The following is a 21,578-nucleotide window of genomic DNA, read 5'->3' on the forward strand; positions in this document are numbered from 1 at the left end:
GTCTCCAGGCCTCTGCACCCCCATTCACCTACAGCAGCTCCACTTTTTTCTGTTTTTAAAAATGGGCTTTCAGGGAAGTGTCTGACAAAAGTTCCATTACTCCACAAACAACATCCTGAAAACCAATCGCTTATATCCCATTTCAAAGTATTTACATGTTAATGACCTTGGTTTCCAGCCTCGCTGAAATCCTGTGAAGCCGGCATTATTGCATGCCATGGCTCCGGGCGAGGTGCTTCTGCAGGGCCAGCCAGCCAGCCAGGGCGCTGCTCTCCTGACCCCAAGGCAGACTCAGCCGGTGCACCTGGGCCTTCCTGTTCCTGCACTCCTTCCCTCGTATTTCATCTCAACTCACAAGGAAAAGACCATCCATTCGCACCTCACCACGAAGACCAAGGAAGGAAGAAGGGGTGGCTAATCTGACTGGTCAGAGCCTGTGACTGTTGCTGGCACCCGTTTTTCCAGTGCACAGAATTAATAGCCCCAAAGACTGGGACCAGGGTTACTAGCTCTTTTCTCTCCCTGAGCCCAGAGACGGCAGCTTTCTCTTCTGCTTTCTGTCTCGGAACAGGACACACCCCCTGGGCGCCCAACCCCTAAGAGGGCCTGGCCACACGCACCCCTCCTGACCAAGCGGTGATGGGGGCGGCCAGGTGTCTAAGTGGCTGATCTAGGCATTCAGATTTGAGCTGAAGGAGAAGCAAGCCCACAGGGGGCTTCTGCTACAAGTTGCATTCTCCTTTTTAGACTTTACCAGAGATTCACATTGCGGCAGCGGGGACCTACTCCCCTACTAATAAAGTGGTTCAGTCGTCCTTCATTTAGAGAAGATTCCCATTATACCCATCCCCATCCCATCTTTGAAATAGTGACTTAGGAAAATCTCCATTCATTTAACTGCCTCTACCCACCTGCCAACAAAGAAACGTTGCTTTGCGAAGAGAGGACTTTGCCTTGGGAAAATCTAAGCCCTCAATCACGATCCTGTATGACAGCTGCTGGGATCACCTTGTAATTAATCATGTTTTCTCTTATGACCCATATTCTATTAATAACATACACTAACGATTCAGCACTGGTTCTTTCACTGATTGATTCAGTCCACAAATGTGACTAAGGCTGTATTGCTGACTACGAGGGTCTTACATCCTCATCTTCTGTCCTCTCCCCAGCCCCTCCCCTCCCACAAGGGAAGCATCATGGTAATGGGCTCTGAACACGGGGCTCTGAGGACTTCACTGTGCCGGAGGGTCTAATGGCTGCCCTGCCTCCAGCCCAGCCCAAGTAACTCTGCGGTACAGTGGCACACGACAGACCCCTGCAGAGAAACTGCTCGGGAAAAGCATCAATGCATGACCATCTCATGCACAGCAGATTGGCCAAAACATCAGAGTCTGACACCGCCAAACGTACTGAAGTTATGGAATAAGGAGAAGTCACTGCAGGTGCGAGTGTACACTGGAACAGACATCTTCGTAACGGTTTGACAATTTCTTGTCAAGAGAAAGAGATGGTGACCTCAGTGACATGCTTCGCCTTCCCAGCTGACTGGGGTCTGGGATTCCCAGACCCACGTGGCCTTGCAAATTCTCATTCTGGCTTGAAGCACGAGGTTTTTGCTTTGATTTTGCTACATGCCAGGCACTGTTTTCAAGTTAGCTAGCAACTCATTTAACCATCATAACAACCCTGTGGAGTCGGGTCTACCAGCATTCCCCATTTTAACAGACCAGAAAACTGCTGCACAGAGTGGGGCAGCCTACCCAAGATCCCACAGCCAAGCAGGTGGCACAGCCAGGAAGGATTCGAACTCAGTGCGTCTGGCTCCAGAACTACCAACAATGCCGCTTCCCAAACACAGAGTTAAGAAGAAAGGCTCAGCCTTGAGCCCCATCTCATTCTACATTCAGACATTGTTTTCAGATGGATCCAAGACCTAAATGCAAAAGGAAAATACGAGTGTATCTAGACAATGCAGAAGCATATCTTCACATTGGGGTAAGCGAAGGTTTCTCATTCAGGGAATCTGGGAACGTGTTTGTTCTCTTCACAAAGAGGGTCAGACTCATCCACACAGTCCTCTGCCTCTTCGTCAGTCTGCCTTTTTCCAGCTTGGAATGTGGACATGACACCAGGATTTGAGAGGGTCCCTCTTGTCCCCAGAACACTACTCAGAATAGAAGGGCTCAACTCTCAGGGTCCCCCGGCCCACTGGGGAAGGGGGGTGCAGCAGCCGTCTTGTGGCCATGAGGGGGCAAGAGAGTCAGAGCAGCACTGGCATTCACTCTGCCAAGCCATTGAGCCACATTATCTCCCTCCAGATGCTATAAGACACAAACAACCTCCAATGTGTTAAAGTGACAATGCCACCTGTGTAGTCTGATACTTGCAGCCAAATGCACTCCTAACCGAAACACCTGCTACCTCCAGACTCCAGCGGCCACGTGCTGTGCCATCACCCCAGAGAGTCTGCAAACAGCCACTAACAGGGACCTGAAGGTGTCTCGAAAAGACTCAACTCAGAGGTCAACTTTGGGAATCAAAAATTTCCACCAAGCATGGCTGATCAGAGGCATCCAGAAAGATGACTTGGTGCCTGAATTAATTCTCAGAGGACCTGAAACAGAGACAGCCTTCTTTCACCCCACAGACCTCTAAGAGCAGTCAGGTAGACCATGATTTTAAAGGCCAAGCCCAGCCCACTGGCACAACTGCTTTGCGGTCTGCTGGCCGCAGGCTCAGGGGCCGGGGAAATCCTGCATAGCTTGTGGATCCTTTTTCCTCCTGTCACCAGACATTTGCTGGATGTGCCAAGAGTTAAGCCCCTTCCTGCACTCCTATAAAACCAGTCTGTCAGTGTGGCTTCAACTGCCGAGTGCTTTTCCACAAAGCACTCTCTAGACCTCAGCTCATCAGATGGGAGACAGAACGCTGGTCAATCTACCAAAATAGGTCAGGCTTTATTTTTAATCCTCTTATTCATTATATATATTGAAAGGGAAGAATGAACAAAAACAACATTATTAACAGCGAGAATGTCTAGGGTTACTTAACCTCTCTGTGCCTCAGTTTCCTCATCTGTAAAATGGAGATGAGGATGAAGTAAATGACTCCATGAAAAATGCTTAGAGCAGGATTTAGCATGTAGTAAGGGTTCAACAAAGGTGAGCTACCATCATTCTTATTGCTGGCGACATGGTCAGTTTTTTCGACTGAAGGCCCTTGAGGGGCTTCAAAACCTCACCCTCTGGTCAGCCTGACAGAAAAAGTCACTGCTCTGATTCTGGCCACTTGGGGAAGGAGGAGGCTTGAAGGCCCAGGCCAATGGGTAGAAGCTGGCTGCCATGGCCCAGGGTACCAGGGGCAGGAAACAGACCTGCTGGTGCTAGCTGCCCAGCCAGTAGCCATTCTCCCCCTTCTTCTCGGGATGCTTAGCTAAGACTACATCTCCCAAACTCCCCTGCAGCTAGGGATGGTCAACAAGAGGTAGGCAGACATTGTTGTGGGACTTCAAGGAAAATTCCTCACCAAGAACAAAGAGCTGGACTACACTTTTGTGCCCGTTCCCTACCCCGATTCCCACCTGGACTACAGACTCACTGGCTGGACTCCAGCAGTCAGAGTGGACCATGAAGCCACCTTAAGGTTGAAAGCTTCGTGCTAGCAATGGTTAAGCAGAAAGACAGAAGGATCTTGCTTTACCTGAGGACTGTGGAGCTGCCAGCCCAGCCCCAGACTGCAGATCTCAGGACATTTTACTCACAAGAGAAACCACCTTCCATTGAGTTTACACCATTGTTACTTCTGATCTCTCCTACTGGCAGCCACATGCACTTTCAAATGATACCGTGGACTTACACAGCAGATGACCAACGGAGCAGTGTTTTACACCGCAGAAATCCTTCCAGCAACCTGCCACTATTTAAAGTAGAGAGCTAGATACAGCAAGTAGAAAGCTAGATATGGAATTTCCCACAGAACAGGGTTACAATCATTTTGCCTTAGGAGGAGGTAAAATGAGAACAAGATGAGATACACTGAGTCATTCATCCAGCAACTATTAAGCAGTACCCTGCGCTGGGCACTGTGCAGGGCAGGGTGGTAGACACAGTGAACAAAAGCAGATAGAGTCCACGCCCTTACAAAATGCACAGTCCAGAACAGGGGACAGAAGATAAACAAACAGGGAAACAAATATATTCATAAGTACAAACGGTAAGAAATACTATGTAGGAAACCAGAGTGAGTTTCAACACAGAACTGAAGAGAAAGGAGAAGGAAGCCATGTGGAGAATGGAAGTAAGAATATCCCAGAATGGCCGTCAAATGGAGAATGGATAAACAACACACAGCACATTCATACAGTGGAATATTGTTCAGCTATAAAAAGAATGAAGTACTGATTTGTGTACAACATGGATGAACACTGAAAACATCATGCTGAGTGAAAGAGGCCAGTCACAGAAGACCACATATTATAGGATTCCATTTATATTAAATGTCTAGAACAGGCAAATCCAGAGAGACAGAAAGTAGAGTAGTGGTTGCCAGGGGCTGGAGGAGGGGGACACAGAAGGAGAGTAACTGCTAGTGGGTACACGGTGTCTTTCTGGGTTGATGAAAATGTACCGGAATTAGATACTGGTGATGGCTGCACAATCTTATGAAAACACTAAAAACCACTGAAATGTAGACTTTAAAAGGGTGAATTTTACGGTATGTGAATTATTTCGCAATTAAAAGACACTCAAAGGGCTACCCAGACCGAATTACTGGATTGGTAATAAAGTCTCTAATGAAAGTTAAAAAAAAAAAAACAAACAGAATATTCCAGGAGATGGAGGAGGATGGAGGAAATCTGTTAAAGAAACTCATAGGAGGCCCTCTTGCCTAGATTGCTGTGGAGAGGGAGGGAGGGGTGCTAGGAGATGTGGCAGAAGCTCGCGGGCTGTGTGAGCCACAGTCGGCCATATGCTCTTTATTCTAAGTATGACGGGGAGGAGGAGAATGATGTGTTCTGACTGACATTTTTGAAAGACCCTTCTGGCTGTTGCACAGAGACTGTCGGGCTTGAAAAGAAGCAGGGAGATCAGTGAAGTGGCTGCTGTGACACCCAAGGAGAGATGGTGGTGGCTGGGAGCGGGGGGGGGGAGGGCAACAGAATGGAAAGGAGGAGGCTGGTGAAGATCTGTTTCAGGTCAAGGACAAACAAGCCTTGCTGATGGACTGGCCGTTGGGGGTGAGGCAGAAAAGGGAGATTCGAGAGTGATCTTCACACGGTCTTATGAGTTTTCCCAAAGTGGTTTTCTGCCAGATTCAAATTGTACACAGCACAATAAGGGCAGATCAGCAAATGCCTGTTAAATGAATTTCAATAAATGACCAGTCACTGCCTAATTTTCTGTAGGGCATATTTTTGTATTTTCAATAAAGATATGAATTCTCTCTCTCCATGTGTGTGTGTGTGTGCACGCGCACACACACACACACACATATATTCTCTCTCTCTCTCCATGTAATATCCTTAATTGTACCTGTTTCTCTCCCATCCACGGGTAGATAGAGGTCCACTAGACACCATCAACTACCCAAACCAGAAACCTGAGAATATTCATACATACACACACACACACACACACACACACACACAGAGGCAAGATAAAGCCTTGGGGTCACTAACAACCAGGTCCTTCCTTCTCTGAGGGGGGCAGAGAAATAGATTAGCCAGTGAGAACTGAGCTCTCACTTCTGATGAATGACCAGTAGGAGAGGAAACAGAGGAAGAGATGCTGCTCCAGAGATAGGAAGTGTTCTTTCTTTTCGGTGGTGGTGACAGGGTAAGGAACATGGTCAAGGGTGGGGAGAAAGCACTGTGAATAAACGTGGTCTAGCCGAGGGGAGAAGCCTCAGTCTGAGAACAGCTACTGCAAGTGAAGCCCAGCAGGAGACAAGTTATGACTCAAAGGGGTCATGAGCCCCTACCCCACTGACAGCCACATCCATACCGAGGGGAACGCCAGAACCCTGGAGGAATGCATCCTTATCCAGGGCCTAGGAGCAGGAAAGGGGAAGGGAAGCCGAGCTTCACAGAGAACAACTCCAGGGCCACCACGATGACAGACCACAGCACAAACAGAGCCCCAGGAGTGGCGAGACGCAGTGGTCCTGTGGGTGTGTGTCCACCCAACACCTTCCTTCCAGGTCCACTCTCCCCGGCAATAGGGCTCGTCCGTTTTAGGAGCGGGATGTGAGAAGCACCCCACTGGGTGGCTCTGTGTGGTGGGCTGTGGGTGCCGCCTGCCCTGTGCAGCTTCATCGGGACCTGACCTGATGCCTCGACTTCAGCGTTTCTGTAATTCCTCTGCCTTATTCTCACAAGGGGCAGACTTGGTGGCGCTGCACGCTTCACACAGCTGACCAAACTCTGTCCTTATTTCATTCCACCAAATGCCTGGGAAGTAGGTCAAAATAGCCTGTCACAGTCAGTTAGAAGCGACTTCTCACTACGCACCACATTAGCCCCTCCTAGGCTGACAGAGGTCCAGGGGAGCCTTTCCCAACACCGACGTCATGGGCTCTCCACCTGTGGGCCAGATACCCTCCCAAGGGGGCCTCTAGTGTTGTCCAACATGTGAAGTTTGTTTTGACCACAACTGAGGACACTGCAAAGTCTCCCAGACAGAGTGCTGGGCCGTGTGATGCAGAAGAGCATGAGTACTATACCCACCACTCCAGCACAACTGACAGACTTTCGCCACTGCATTTTACATAATCAGGACCACATCACATTGACTTCTTGGAATCTTGCTTTCCCTCGGCTGCATCGCAGAAACGCCTCCAAATCAACTGGTAGTGCTCTTACCCACTCTCTTCAGCAGCTGATATTCCATAGTGTGGAGGTACCATATGTTACCAATCATTCCCTGAAAAATGGGCATTCATTTTACTTCCAGGGTTTCACTTTGTTTTTTGTTTGGCCACTGCAAAGAATGCTGTGGTAAATAACCTTTTGTACTGGGGCCATTTTTTTCTGTAGGGTAGGTTCTCAGGCGTGGTGGTTCTGCATCAAAGGCTACTTATGGAGTATTACATAGCTACGTTAGAGAATGGCTTCCAAGATCAAAGGATAGAACTGTATGTATAATATGCGCTTGTTTCGGTACTGAGTATCTCTGGAAGAATACAGACGAAATGGGTGTCCTCACGGGAGGGTAACTGGGTGACAGTGGACAGGGGAGGGAGACTTAATTTTCACTGTACATGGTTTTTTGTGTCATCTGACTGCTTTACCACGTGCATGGACTGCTCATTCAAAAATAAACAAGATTTCTTTTTTAGGCTGTCTTCTAAAAAGGTTGCGATGAGTCACATGTCCTCCGGCAACTTGGGAGAATACTCAGTTGAGCTCATTAATGCCCTATATTTTCTCCTTCAAGGTTGTCCCCCCATTCCCTGTTTTTTTGACCTACTGCAAGCTCAAACGTCAAATTTCACCTGCTCACGATAGCCACAATGCGTCCAATTCTACAACCCTTGGGCAGGCAGAAAGCAAACTGCCAGAGATATTAATTTTGACAAGTCAGCCTGGCTGGCACCTCCCAACAGCACAAGAGAGAAACCCAAGCCAGGGTGGGAGCCGGTCTTCAGTGACCCAAGGGAACCAATGGCAAAAACAGAAGCAGGGCGCTCTCTCCTCATGTGCTCGCAGGTCACGCTGTTTTAAACTCCTGCTGGCTGAGCTGCCTCATGAGCTGAGTGGGCCTAGAGCCCCCAAACGCCCAAAGCCTCTGAGAAAGGGCAAGGGAGGCCGGCAGGAGCAGTTGCTGCCCGTAGGCCCTGTATTCTCAAGAACAAGGCCAGGGATGAGAAACAGGAGGGAACGGGGGGATGAAGAACACGCAAGAATCCAGCTCAGACAAACAAGAGGTCTTCTTGTTCACTTCCTACAGGCCCGTCAGCCTCCAGGGCCGGCCCAGAACCAAAGGCCTCACTGGCCACTGTTTTTAAGCCCCACTGTGGCTCACGCAACAGGACGACAAAGCTGAGCCAGTGCAGAGAGGCAGGGCCCCCGAGCATGGCAGCAACGCCAACTGAACACACCTGCTGCGGCAACGCTGGCTGGCGCTCTGGACTAACCTGCAGCGGGGAGGGGACTGGACGTGGCCAGAGGAGAAAGCAACTCGGGGAAGGTGCGGGATGGGAGAGCATGAAAAAACATCTCAAAATCAGCAGCGGGTCCACACGATTCAGGTGGTGGATTGAGGCCGTGTGCTACCGTTCTGCAGCCTACACTCTGGCACGAGCTGAGCCAGGTGTGGGGGAGGCCCCAGCCTTAGTTCTAATGGTTCCCACTACCTGGAACGCACTACGCACTTGCCCTTGATCCTTCGAGACTCAGCTCATCAAGGATGTGTGCATATGAGTGCTGGCTGGAGAGGCCTCTGCGAGCAGGGAGAATGAGAGATGACCTGAGTGAGCATCAGCAGGGAAGGGCCAACAAAGTGCGATGCAGACACACAACGGAATCCTTTATGTCTCTCCTTCCCTTATCCTCCGTGACAAGTCTATGAGCAAGTCCTGCTGCCACTACCTCCAAAATAGATCCTGAATCCATTTCCTTTCTCCTTCTTTGTAGGCCAAGCTGCCAGCACCATCTTTCACCTGGACAACTCCATGACATCCCCCACTGGTCTCCCTGAGTCCACTCTTGCCTTCCTAGCTTCTACTCTCCACACACAGAGGGATCAAATAAAACAGGGATCATATCAGATCGCCTTCCTGCTTAAAATTCTTCAACACCTCTAGGAGCTCGTCCCCTTCTACTTTATCCCTCACCCAAATGCTCCCATCACACTGGCCTTTTTTGCCTTCTAAGCTTATTCCTACCCCAGGGCCTTTGCACATTTTGCCCTAGCTATTCTCCAGATCTGCCAGTCAGGTCTCCCTGTGACTGTAGACAGTAATGAGTAGACATGAAAGCTAACTACATGCAACGACATGGACATCTCACAGATGTAATGTTGAACAGAAAGGCCAGACACAAAGGAGCATCTACATAAAGTATGACTGCATTTACACAAAGTTCAAAGTGGTTTTGCTTGGAAGGTAGGAGTGACTCGGAGAGAGTAGGAAAGGGACTTCTGGGGCCTGGAAATATTGCTTTTAGAGCTGGTTACATGAGTGTGTTGTTTGTTAAAGTTCTTCTAGCTACATACACTTTTAATATGTGCCCTTGTCTTTTTCTGGACGTATATTAGTTTAATAAAAAGTTTAAAGAATTAAAACATTTTGGCAGCCCGTAATCTTTCCTATGATTTCGGAATTTCTTACCTATGATCCTTTGTAGGAGGACGGGCCTGCCTCTCAAGGTAAAATATTATGAAGGCTGGGAACTGACTCTTACTGCCTTCCTTGCAGCCAGGCCATGGGCACAGGATCTGGGCTCTCCTCAGCAGATGCACCCTTCCTCCACGGCTTAAATTTGCCTGCAGAACCAGGGCTTATTCACCTTGGTGTCTGGAACCCAGAGCTGCAGCCTGGCACATGGGAGAGTCTCACTGAGGCCTGATGAGCAAAACCAACCCCCCTTCCCATCTCCTACCTGCCCCCTGACCCAGCACCATAATGACAGGATCCAACGATTCATTCTTTCAAGAAATGTCTACTGAGTGTCTATTTGGTGCCAGGCACTGTGCTAGGCACCAGGGATTCAGGTGAACAGGACACTGGAGCTGATAATTCTAGTAGGGAAGCTGAACAATACACAAAATAACTAAAAGATATAACATGTTAGGTAAGTGCTATAGAGAAAAACAGAGAAGGGAGATAGGGACCTCCCTGAGAAGACAATGTATGAACAAAGGTTTGAAGGATGTAAGGGAGTGAACCACGTGGGTATGAGAGAAGAGCCTTCCTAGTAGCAGGAAAAGCCAGTGCAAGGGTCCTGGGGCAGGCACATACCCTGGTGCCACGTAAGGAGCAGAGCAAGTGAGGAGAGGAGTGGGAGGTAATGGAGGCAGATCGCGTGGGGTCTGGTTGGGGACGGTGAGGACTTTGGCTCTTACTCTGGGTAACAGGGAGCCATGGAGGGTTCCCAGGAGAGGAGGGACAGATCTGATGGGGTGGTAACAGGGTTCCTCTGGATGCTATCTAACCCGCTCCCCTGCCCAACATGGAAACCAATCTCGAAGAGAAACAGAAGTTTGGTCATTTGTGTGGCAAATGTCTATGAGAAATAAACAAGCAGAAGGCTCTCCACCCACTTCCTCCAGCCCATCAAGGCCTCATGCTGGCCAGCAGGGCTTTGCAACATGATTAACAATCCATATCACACTGTAGGAAATCAGACCCTCTTCCACTGGCCACTGGGAGAATCCCAAAAGCAGATGGGGAAGCAGTAGGCCACGTGGCTGTGAGAATGCCTTCATGGTGGTCAGCGAGAGCCAGCATCAAATCCCAGCTCTGGCTCTTAGCAGCTGGGTGACCCATTACTCATTACTAGACCTTTCTGAGTCCAAGCCTGCTTACCAGTAAAGGGGGGGGAGGGTAATTTCCACCCCTGAACAGGCCTGTTGGGAGGGTTAAATGAGGTAACAGGGATCAAGGGACTGGAAAAATGCCTGGCACAGAGGGAGCCCTAAAAGATGTCAGCAAAACTGTTATAACTGAAACAATGAAGAAATAATAAGTCTGACGACATCCCTTGGCCAAACTGGACTCTGATAATATCAAGCATAGGGCTGAAGTGAAGGGTCCTCCAGAGGAGAGAGGCCATCAGGTCGGAAGTTTCTCTCTCCCTCTATTCTCCATGGCATCGCTGCCCGGAACAAGCATCATGCAAGCCAGAGAGGAGAGACGGGCCCCAAAGAGTTGGGGAATGGGCATCAAATGAGAACAGTAAAGGCACGTTTTTCAGTGCTTCACAGGCAGTGTCCCCCTGCCCCCCTGAAGAGACCCCGGCCTGCATCCGTGTCTTTCACGGCAGTCTAGGGCAACTTCTTGCCTCTTCCCCCAGTCAGAAGAGCAGTGGGTCCATAGCTTGTTCCATGCAAGAAGGGCAAGGCCTCTGGGGGCCTCAGGTCCGCATCCACCATGGGGGTAATTTTCACTATAGGCTCGTTCACATTCATTCAGCACATACTTACTAAGCAACCACTATGGGCCAGACACTGCTCTAAATGCTGAGATATAGCAAGGAATGAAACCATGATCGCTGCCCTCAGAGCTCAGGAGGATGGCGCAGGAAGCAAACAAACGTATGACAGCAGAAGGTGACAAGGGCTATGAAGAAAAATAGAGCAGGGACCGTTCTAGACGGGGTGCTCAGGAAGGCCTCTCTGAGGTAGCGTCTCAGCCATTCAAGCCGAGACCTGAATAAAGTAGTGAAATTATATGTACATACATAGCCATACATACACATCATCTTGGATATGGCTGTCTGTCTGTATGTATAATATACACACATGCATGGAGCCAAGAACACAGCCCCTGCTATGGAAACCTAAGGTATCTAGTTTGATAGTGATGTGTGCTCTAGGGCTGCCTGGGATTGGAATCTTCATAAAACCTACACTCTTCCCCCAGGTTCCACTATGCCTTTCCCAACTGAGGATTACTTGTAAAAGGTGTTCCTTTTCCCTCCCTTTTTCATACTTGGCGGTGAACCACAGACACAGAAGGCACTCCGATCAGGACCCCACCCCCCTGCAAAGCTGCACAGTGCTCCACTGTACAGATGAGCCTCACTGATTCATCCAGTCCCCTCGTAGTGCTGGACATGTAGGACAGTTCCCAGCTTCTGCTCTGCCAAACGGTACTGTAATGAACTACCTTGGACACACATCACATCTCACACTCAGGAATATCTGTAGGCAAAAATTCCTCAAAGTGGGCTTCCCTGGTGGCGCAGTGGTTGAGAGTCCGCCTGCCGATGCAGGGGACGCGGGTTCATGCCCCGGTCCAGGAAGATCCCACATGCCACGGAGCGGCTGGGCCCGTGAGCCATGGCCGCTGAGCCTGCACGTCCGGAGCCTGTGCTCCGCAACGGGAGAGGCCACAACAGTGAGAGGCCCATGTACCACAAAAAAAAAAAAAAAAAAAAAAAAAAATCCCTCAAAGTGGGAGTGTTGGGGCAAAGGGAGGGTTGTGCAAAGGCTGTGCTGACATTGCCCAAGTCCCTCCAAAGTGACGGTCCTGCTTTCACCCCCAGCACTAGACAAGCCTGCCTGCTTCCCCACACCACTGCCAGCATCTCACCTGTTGCTCCTGCCCTTCAGAGAAGTGAAAACTATTATCTCAGCATGACTTTAACTGGCATTTCTCTTATTATATACCATGTTGAATATATATAGAATACACACATAGAATGTACAGAAATACATATTGTGGTATTGTGATTTATAGTAAGAAATATTGTTGGCCTTTGTTTCTGGCACAGAGCTCCTAAAACCCTGGTAATTTCCTAAGTGATAAGAGCAAAGGGAATCTTTTGTTTTGCATTATTTGGTCTTTTGTCCTAAATTCCTAAAATAGCTTCAGAGTGATAAAGGTGAAAGGAGTGTCCTGTTAATTCAGAACAAGCCCCTTTCAACCACACCAGAGTTTGTGAAGGGGTTGATTAATGGAAAGGCCCCTAGGGTAACCTAAGGATAGGGGCATGCGGGGTGGTGCCTGGCTGCCCGGAGGACCAACCTGGATTAGTGGGTTGGAACTTTCAGCCCCATCCCTCGACCTGTGAGGACGGGAGAGGGACTGGAGATTGAGTTCAATTGCCATAATCAATCATGTCTCTGTAATGAAGCCCCCAGAAAAAACCTGAAAGGATGAGGTTGGGAGAGCTTCCGTGCTGGCAGACCCATGGAGGTGCAGGGAGAGTGGCACCCTCGAGAGGGCCCGGAAGCTCCATGCCCCTTCCCATAACTCGCCCTGTGCACCTTCTCCTGGCTGTTCCTGAATTACGTCCTTTTTAACAAACCCGCAATCTAGTAAGTGAATGTCTTCCTGAGTTCTGTGGCTAGCCGCTGAAGCAAATGAACTGAACCCAAAGGAGGGGGCTGTGGGAACCTCCGATGTACAGGTGGTGGGTCAGAAGCACAGGTGAGGAGATTGGGGGTGAGGGGACACCTCGTAGGACTGAGCCCGTAGCCTGTGGGGTCTGATGCTATAGAGAGTGTCAGAATCGAGTTAGTCGCTTGATGTGGAAACCCCACCCCTTTGGTGTCAGAAATGAAGTAGTGCTGCAATAGTGTGTGAGTCAAGGACACACACAGGAGAAGTGTGTCTTTCCCTTACACATATACACAGCACGCTGGTGTGTGACTCGATCCCACCAAAAATGGCTGATGGGTAAACGGTGGGCTCTTACCACCTCCTACCTGTGTGGTCTTGGTCAAGTGACTAGAGCTCTCTAGGACTGTGTCACCATCAGTGCAGGGAGACTGGATAGCGGGTACACAGTCTGGGCTGGCATCCCAGCTTTGCCACTTCCTAGCTGAGTGATCAGGGCAAGGTCACTGTGCACCATTTCCTGACTGTGAAGTTGGGATGATGGCAATACTGGCCTCAGGGCGCTGTTGTCAGGATTCAATGAGATGACACAGGTAAGGGACTCGGGACAGTGGCTGACATGGCTCAATCAATGACTGTCATCATCATTACGTTCTGTTAAATGGGAGTAACCATTTAAAGGTTTTGTAGGTAAAAGAGCTTAGTACAGTGCCTATTAGGAAGCAGCCACTCAAAAGCCAGCTACTGTTAATTATGTTACTATTATGGCCTCATTCATTCCCTCAGCAAAACTTAGTAAGGCATATCTTTGACGGAAGGGGTTACACCTTTAACCAAACAGATCTGATCGCTGCCTTTATGGAGCTGACATCACCGAGAGGATGAAAGGCCCTGAATATGCAAGCTGAGTAGTTCAGGGCAGAAGAGTGGGGTGTGCGGTCAGGGCAGGCCCCCTGAAGAGATGTCTCAGGGGAGACCTGAAAGAGGAGTGGCACGGGTAGGCCATAATGGGGGTGGGGTGTGGGGAGCAAGACAGGGGAGAAGAGGAAGCACTCCAGGGGTAGGGAACAAATGCCATGCGTTGAAGGAACCGAAAGCATGGCCAGGTGGCTGGAGGGCCATGAGTGCGCTGCAGGATGAGGCTGGGGACCAGCGGCCGGCAGCCAGCGGGGGCCGTAGCATGCTCGGCCTGCCAGGCTGTGTTGAAGAGTTGGCCTTTCCGCAGAGAACTGCTCTGGGAATGTGGAAAACACAAGGGACACCCCTCATCCTCCAGGGGCTTGGGAATAAAATGAGGTTTTAGTGTCACTACAGTCAGTCAGGAAGTGCAGCCCAACTGGTATCCTCAGGGGTCCTGCTTAAATGACTCCCAGCCCAGAGGTCCTGGGAAAAGGATACAGTAGGTACGGGGCAGGGGGGCGGGGGGGCGGGGTTGGACAGAGGGAACAATGACCCCAACCCTGCCCACAGCTGATTGGCCCAGAAAGAGCACCTGACCTCAACTGGCCTGTCTCAAGAACCCCTTCCCTGGCCCTGGTTAATGAGTCCAAAGGGAGACAGTTTCCTCTCCTTGGGTTGTTTTGGGCTCCTTGAGCCTGTACTGCAAGGTGTACAGCTTAGTCTGTGGATGGCCGTCACCCAGCAGAGGGAAAGGCAGAAAGAGAGACTATGGATATAAAAGAATGAACAAAAGCAGACAAGGAGTCGGGGCAGTAACAAGGAAGAGAATCCTGCTCGTGGCATTTGTGTTCTGGTTCCAATCCACAGGTCAGCTGTTCCCAGCACCCATTCCACCCTTCCCCATGAGTGGTTTTGGGTGGGAGCAACCAGCCTGGTAGTATGCCCCACCCCTTTGCCACAGGGATTGGTTCAGGGAGGGTCACATAACCTGTGCTAGTCCAACGAGATAGGAGCTCTGAAGCTTTGCACTATGGCTGAAGGACAAGACACCCTCTCTATCTCTCAGGCCAAGGATGAGGAGACAAAAGCCTGGACCAGTGCTGGCAGCCAGTCTGCTACTTCCAAGGGAGCCAGGTTTGAGGATGACGCGGACAGCAGAGGGTAGAATGGAAGGACAGAAAGAAAGTGGGTCACTAGTGATGGCCCTGAGCTCTGGCCAACCAGCCCAGAAGCTTGCCCCACCTCTGGGCTTTCTGGTTGAGAGTCAATCCTTTCCCCTAGGGTTTATGCCCATTTGAGATGGTGTTTCTGTTACTTGTAACCAAGTAACTGGTACGCAGTCCTTCCTGAGGTCTTGCTTTGGTTCTCTGGGCCATCCCAGCACCCTCTAGTTAAATCCTCCTGTTTTGCCTAACCTGCTAAAATGGCAGGCCTTAAGGAGCTCTAAGAGAGCAATACAGCAATTTGGTCAACAACATAACTTGTCTCCTGCCACAGTTTACCCAGCTGTAAAATGGGGATAATAATAATAAACACTTCATTGGGTTAAGAGGATTACAAATGATTTAAAGAATACCTAGCACATTGTAAATTCTCAACAGGTTAGCAATGATTACTCTAAAGCATTGAAGGGTAGCTGAAAGGTCTCAAGCCCAGAAAGCAATTAGCTACAGCCCTCCCCCATCTTGTTTGCTATTCCTTTGTTTAGGTCATCAAGTCCTTTATTCACAAACAGTCCCAAAGAACAAACAGCCAGCCCAGTTTCTGTCAGGAGGGTGGCAAATCTGGCCTCAGTGGGGGATCTGAATGAAAGAGATTTGACTCAACTTCTCCTGTAGCTGGTGGCGGAGGAAGCCCTCATGAGCTCATTTCTCCATCAAATACAAGCTGGCGTCTAAAGTTTCAAAACACAGGCTGGAACATGCTGGCACAGTCCCACGAGAGGACAAAGGAAAGAGCCCGGATGCAAGTGAAACCACGACATGGCAGGTTCCACAACTAACTCAGTCGGGAGGAGGCTCCTGGCTGGCTTCCAGCCACATCCGTTATCCGCACAGCTATGAGGCAGCAGGAAGACTGGACCCTGCCACGTCTGTATCTACAGCTGGGAACTGGCATGGGCACAGGAAAGTCGGAAATAAACTCAGTCAGGAAGTGAGAACTGGAAGATGCTTCCATAGCAACGCCCATCTGGAGATCCCTGCCCACAGCTGGAAACATTCGGAAGCGAGCTTATCTAGAGATGTACACCAAGTCCATTTTTTCCATTTGCATCCGGAATATGTTACTTAAACTTTACTTACTTGGAGAGCCTCTGGGAAGCCTCTGTTCTATGGCTCAAAAAGTCTTATCCTTCTGAATGTTCCGAACCTGGGGCTTAGCAGTGTAGCCAAGTGTTTCTTGCGTCCTCCCCCTCTGTGATGGGGCAGACTGTGTCTGCCTTGCTCACTGGTACCTAGTCTTCAACTAGGTACCAATTCAATGTTCAGCGAATAAATAAATCAACTGCTTTGTTTCCAATTTTATAGCTATTCATAACTTCAGCTAAAAGGCAAGCACCTGTATCCACAGGGTAGTGAGCTGAGATGCACGACACCTCATGCATGAGGTACTTACTACTGTCAGGCCTGTTTAAAAAATAAGCCTCTTCCTCAAGGTCAGAGCCACAAAAAAACTGGAGTTCTTTACTCTCAAGAGAAGAATGGGAGACAGCGTGAATACCTACAGCAAGGCTGGGCAGCTGGAGGGATGGATGTTGAGGAACTAGCTTTGATATCAAGAATTTTCTGAGTAGAAATTTTCTAGGGCCGGAGGACATCTCGTCAAGGAAGGCTAGAACACAAGCTTCTCAAACATTAAACAGGGGCTTCCCTGGTGGCGCAGTGGTTGAGAGTCCGCCTGCCGATGCAGGGGACACGGGTTCGTGCGCCGGTCCGGGAGGATCCCACATGCCGCGGAGCAGCTGGGCATGTGGGCCATGGCCGCTGGGCCTGCGCCTCCAGAGCCTGTGCTCCGCAACGGGAGAGGCCACAACAGTGAGAGGCCCGCATACCGCAAAACAAACAAACAAAAAAACATTAAACAGACAGCTCCATTCTGGGAGAATTCCACCCAACTTCCCCAAAAGCCAGAGCTCACATGATTCCTTACCTTTTTAAATATTCTTCTTGCTTATGAAAGTGGTATATGCTTACATATACATACAAAAAACTTGGAAAATAAATGTGCAAAGAAGACTATGAAGTTATGCATAATCTCCCCACCAAATAACGACCACTGTAAAGACGTTAGCTCATTTCCTCCTGGTCTTTTTTTTCTGGTGTGTGTGGTACATGTACAGAGAAGTGAAGAGATTTTTCCCCTTTAAGTCTTTCACCTGTTCTTTTCTAGATTTTAAACATCAAATGAAAAATATTTTTAAATGGCGAAATTAAGTCTATTTCCCCAAACTACAGACTCGGGAAGGAAGAATGCTCCCCTCTGCTGATCCTCCAACTTCTGTTTCCATCTGAACCACTATTACAGACCAGTGGTTCTCAATCCTAACTCTGCATGACCGTAACAGTAGGATACAATAATCGCCACCACCACTATTAACTGAGCAACTACTTTAGAAGATGCCATTTTAAACATTTTACAGAGTATTTAATTTAACCTTTACAGTCCTATAAGGCAGGTACTATTATCATTTTATAGATGAGGAAACTGAGGCAGAGAGGTTAAGCGACTTTCCCGAGGTCACATGGCCATTAAGTGGTGGTGCTGGGATTTGAACCCAGGCCATCTGGCCCCAGGTGCCCTCTTTCCCCTGGTCCAACTGCTCAAGAACCTGGTAACAATGACACCGACTATGAGCTTCAGGGCAAGGTTCCCAGCGTCCCTATTGCCAAGTTTGTCATCATGATTATTCATACTTCTCTCCAGACTCATTTTGTTTCCCAAAGGAAATAAGAAATTGCTGAAATTCAGCAGAAGTGAGACAGCCGGAAGCTACAGCTGACCACATGCACACGTGGGTCTCTGCTGAGCTGCCTAAGTAACATTCTTAAAAGATGACCTTTCTGGAGGCGACCAGGGGTCAGTTACTGGGTGGATCACCCTCCACTGACTGAGACCCCACCCAGTGCCAGATGGGTTGTGAAAGCCCCACCCTAACTTCACCTCGCAATGGGATAGAGAACAGCCTGGAAAACTCACAGCCTACCACCTATTTACATGTGAATCTGGAGAAAGGGCTGGGGCCACAGCTATTCGACAGGGATGGGCAAGGACTGCTCTTGCATGTTCAGAGGCTTAGTAGGGCTAGAGTCAATATTTAGTCACTGTGGAGGATCAGCCAGTTATGTTTTTGCCAACATCACATAGATCTTTGGAGAAAAGCAGCTCCTGACTCCCTTTACCCCAAGTCAAAACCAGATGCACAACCAAGAGGGGTTTTCCCAGGAGGTAATCACTAGAGAGTTTGTCTTCCCTCCAGGCTAGGAAGGGAAAACCTCCATTTCAGGAAAAGGTCCCTGAATGCCTGGATCAGGGAAGGAGATGAGAAGTTGCGCCTTGGGGTCTGAGAGCTACTATCCTTCCAGGTGCTGAGCCAAAAGGATCTCCCCTCAAAGGGGATCCATGCAGAGAAAGGCTGGGGTAACAGAGGGCTATAAGGCTGTCATTTTTCCAACACCCACCTGGGCCCCGGGGTACTTCTCAATGCCTGTGTACAGCGGGGGCTCAGTAATGTTTCACAACTGTCCAATCTTCAGGCTTTCTGTGTGTGTGTGTGTGTGTGTGTTGGGGGTGCTGGTTTTCTCAATTTTGTCAACATTCTAAAAAAGTAGAGAGAGAAAGGTACAATGAACTCCCAATGTACTCAAATGAAGATTCAGTAGTTATCAAAAAGTCTGCCCTATTAGCTTCATCTACTCCCTATCCATTCCTTTTCTTCCCTTCTTCTTCCGCCTGAAGTACTTTAAAGTAAACCCTAGGGACTTCCCTGGTGGTCCAGTGGTTAAGACTCCTCACTGCCAATGCAGGGGGCCTGGGTTCCATCCCCAGTCGTGGAACTGGACCCCGCATGCATGCCACAACTAAAAGCCCACATGAAGCAACTAAAAGATTCCACATGCTGCAACAAAGATCTCGCACGCGGCAACGAAGATTCCGTGTGTCGCAGCTAAACAAATAAACAAACAAATAAATAAATATTTTTTTAGAAAAGTAAATCCCAGACATTACGTCATCTCACCTTTACATGTTTCAGTTTGCAGGTCTGAAATATACAGATACGTTCTTATGTGTCCACAATATTAAGCTGGTTTCTTTACTGACCAAAATAACAATGAATTTTTTCCTAGAAGGTAAGACCTAGTGTTGACTAAGGAGTAGGGAAATGGGTCATCTCAGCTTCTATGATGGAGTAATGCCTTTCTGCAGGACCTCTTGGCAATACGGATCCAAAAAGGTTTAACAACCTGCATGTATCTTCTGACTCAGCTCTTCTATTCATGTACTCATCAAAAAAAAAATATTTACTGGGACTTCCCTGGCAGTCCAGTGGTTAAGACTCTGTGCTTCCACTGCAGGGGGAGTGGGTTTGATCCCTGATTGGGGAACTAAGATCCCACATGCCGCGCAGTGTGGCCAAACCAAAAGACCAAAAAAAAGAAAAAAAAAAAATTACTGATGTCTACCATGTGCCTGGCAGTGTCCTAAGCATTTTTCTCCCTGGTACAGATGTGGAAATTGAGGTACAGAGAGGCAAAGTCATCTGCTCAGGGTTGCACAGCTCTTACGTGCCAGAGCTGATAGTCGTATGCAAGCAAGCAAGGTTTAAATGACAACGCCGGGTCCCGGCAAGGTAGCATTCAGGGCCTTACACTTGGGAGGCCACTGCTCTAGGTTCCACAGAACACTTCCTACCTGCACTGGTGAACACTCTCTATGTGGAATCTACCGCAGACCCTACGTATGAGGTAGGGATAATTATATTAGTCCCATTTTTCAGATGAGGAAACTGAGTACGGCGGCTGAAGGTCACACTCTTCTGTCCTGGCAAGGCTGTGGCACACTGCTCATCCTTCAACCCTGCTTTAGACACCACCTTCAGAGATAGGCACATGACCTACTGCTACAAACTGCATGTTCTGTGCCCCCCCCCACCAAATTCATATGTTGAAACCTAATCTCCAATGTGATGGTATTAAGAGGTGGGGCCGTTGGGAAGTAATTAGGCCTGGAGGGCACAGCCCTCATGAATGGGATTAGCATCCTTATAAAGGAGGTCCCAGGGAGTTCGCTTGCCCCTTCTTCCATGTGAGGACATGGCAAAAAGATGGTCATCTGTGAACCAGGAGGTGGATCCTCACCAGACACCGAATCTGCAGCGCCTTGACCTTGGACTTCGCAGGCTCTAGAATTGTGAAAAAAGAAATTTCTATTGTTTGTAAGTTACCTAGTCTATGGTATTTTTGTCAGAGCAGATTTAAAGAACCTGAGGACAAGAAAGCCTCTTTTCACTGGGTTGATAAAGCAGGAGAATTTTCACCTGAACCCAGCCAGTCTGTACAGTGAAGCCAAGCAGAGCAAGGAAAAGCAACAGAGCCCCCTTATCAGGCTAGGTGTGAAGCTCCGCCCTCCAGACTTCCCAGTGACAGAAGACAAATTCATCTCACAATCAAAAGAGCCTTGATTAACCCACCCAGCATGCACTGTCCCATCCCCCCACTTTTGTTTATGCTGTACCCTCTGCCTGGGGCCCACCCTCCTCATGCCATTATCCCTATGCACCTGGCAGAACCCCAATGCACCTTTCAAAAGCCAGCCCAATCACTGGCCATGATTCTCTACACACTCTTCTCTCTTCTCTACAGCTCGCTCTCCCTGACCATACCCAAGCAGAATTTCTCTTTCCTCTGAGTTCTCCCAGCACCTGGGGTTCACCACTCAACACCCTGCATTACAACCATCTGGGTGTCCCCTGCCGGCAAGGCAGTACCGTACAGAGGTTAAGACCGCAGGCTCCGCAGAAGGAAAGACGTGGGTTCAAATCCTGCTCTGCCACCACAAGCTCTATGAGATCCTTGGCAAGCAAGTCATCTTCTCACCTCTCTGATCCTTGATTTTTCTCATCCTCCGAGGGGATAGTAAGAGAGCACACCCGCAGCAGACAGTTGGTGGTATAGCTTATGGCCATTCCCAACTCCCACTTCTTGTGCTTCCTCCCACCATACAGGCATCCACTCTCCCAGCCTCCCTTGCAGCTAGGGGCAGCCAGTGACTCCTTTACAACCAATGAGAGACAGAGACGTCTGCTGGGGTTAGGGGTGTCTATGGGTACATATTCCCTTTAGAGAGGAAAGGCACAAGAAGAGAAAGCCTTTCCCCCTGCCTCTTCTCCCTACTTGGGATACTGTGCATAAGGATGTGATCATAGGGCTGGGGTGGCCATCCCATGACCATGCAACATCAGGATGAAACACATGTACACAGAGGGCTGTGAAACAGAAGGAGAGAAAGCACCCAGTTCTCGGAGGTGTCACTGAACCTCTGTACCCACTGTGGAGCCAACCACACTTTGCAATGAGAGAATCACTCGTCTCTACCGCTCAGCCAAGATTCACCAGGCATCTTGTTTCTTGCAGCCCCACGTGTCCTCACTGACATATCACCTCACAGAGCGGGGT

At 49.2% G+C, this 21,578-nt stretch overlaps 1 protein-coding gene across 8 annotated transcripts in view; it reads right to left on the bottom strand.

Moving 5' to 3' along the window:
* Positions 1 to 21,578, bottom strand: part of SIPA1L3 (signal induced proliferation associated 1 like 3) — a 236,956-nt gene that overhangs the window by 146,052 nt on the left and 69,326 nt on the right. The gene's annotated exons all lie outside the window — the stretch shown is intronic.

This window comes from Globicephala melas, chromosome 19 (genome assembly GCF_963455315.2).
Source record: "Globicephala melas chromosome 19, mGloMel1.2, whole genome shotgun sequence".
NCBI lineage: Eukaryota > Metazoa > Chordata > Mammalia > Artiodactyla > Delphinidae > Globicephala > Globicephala melas.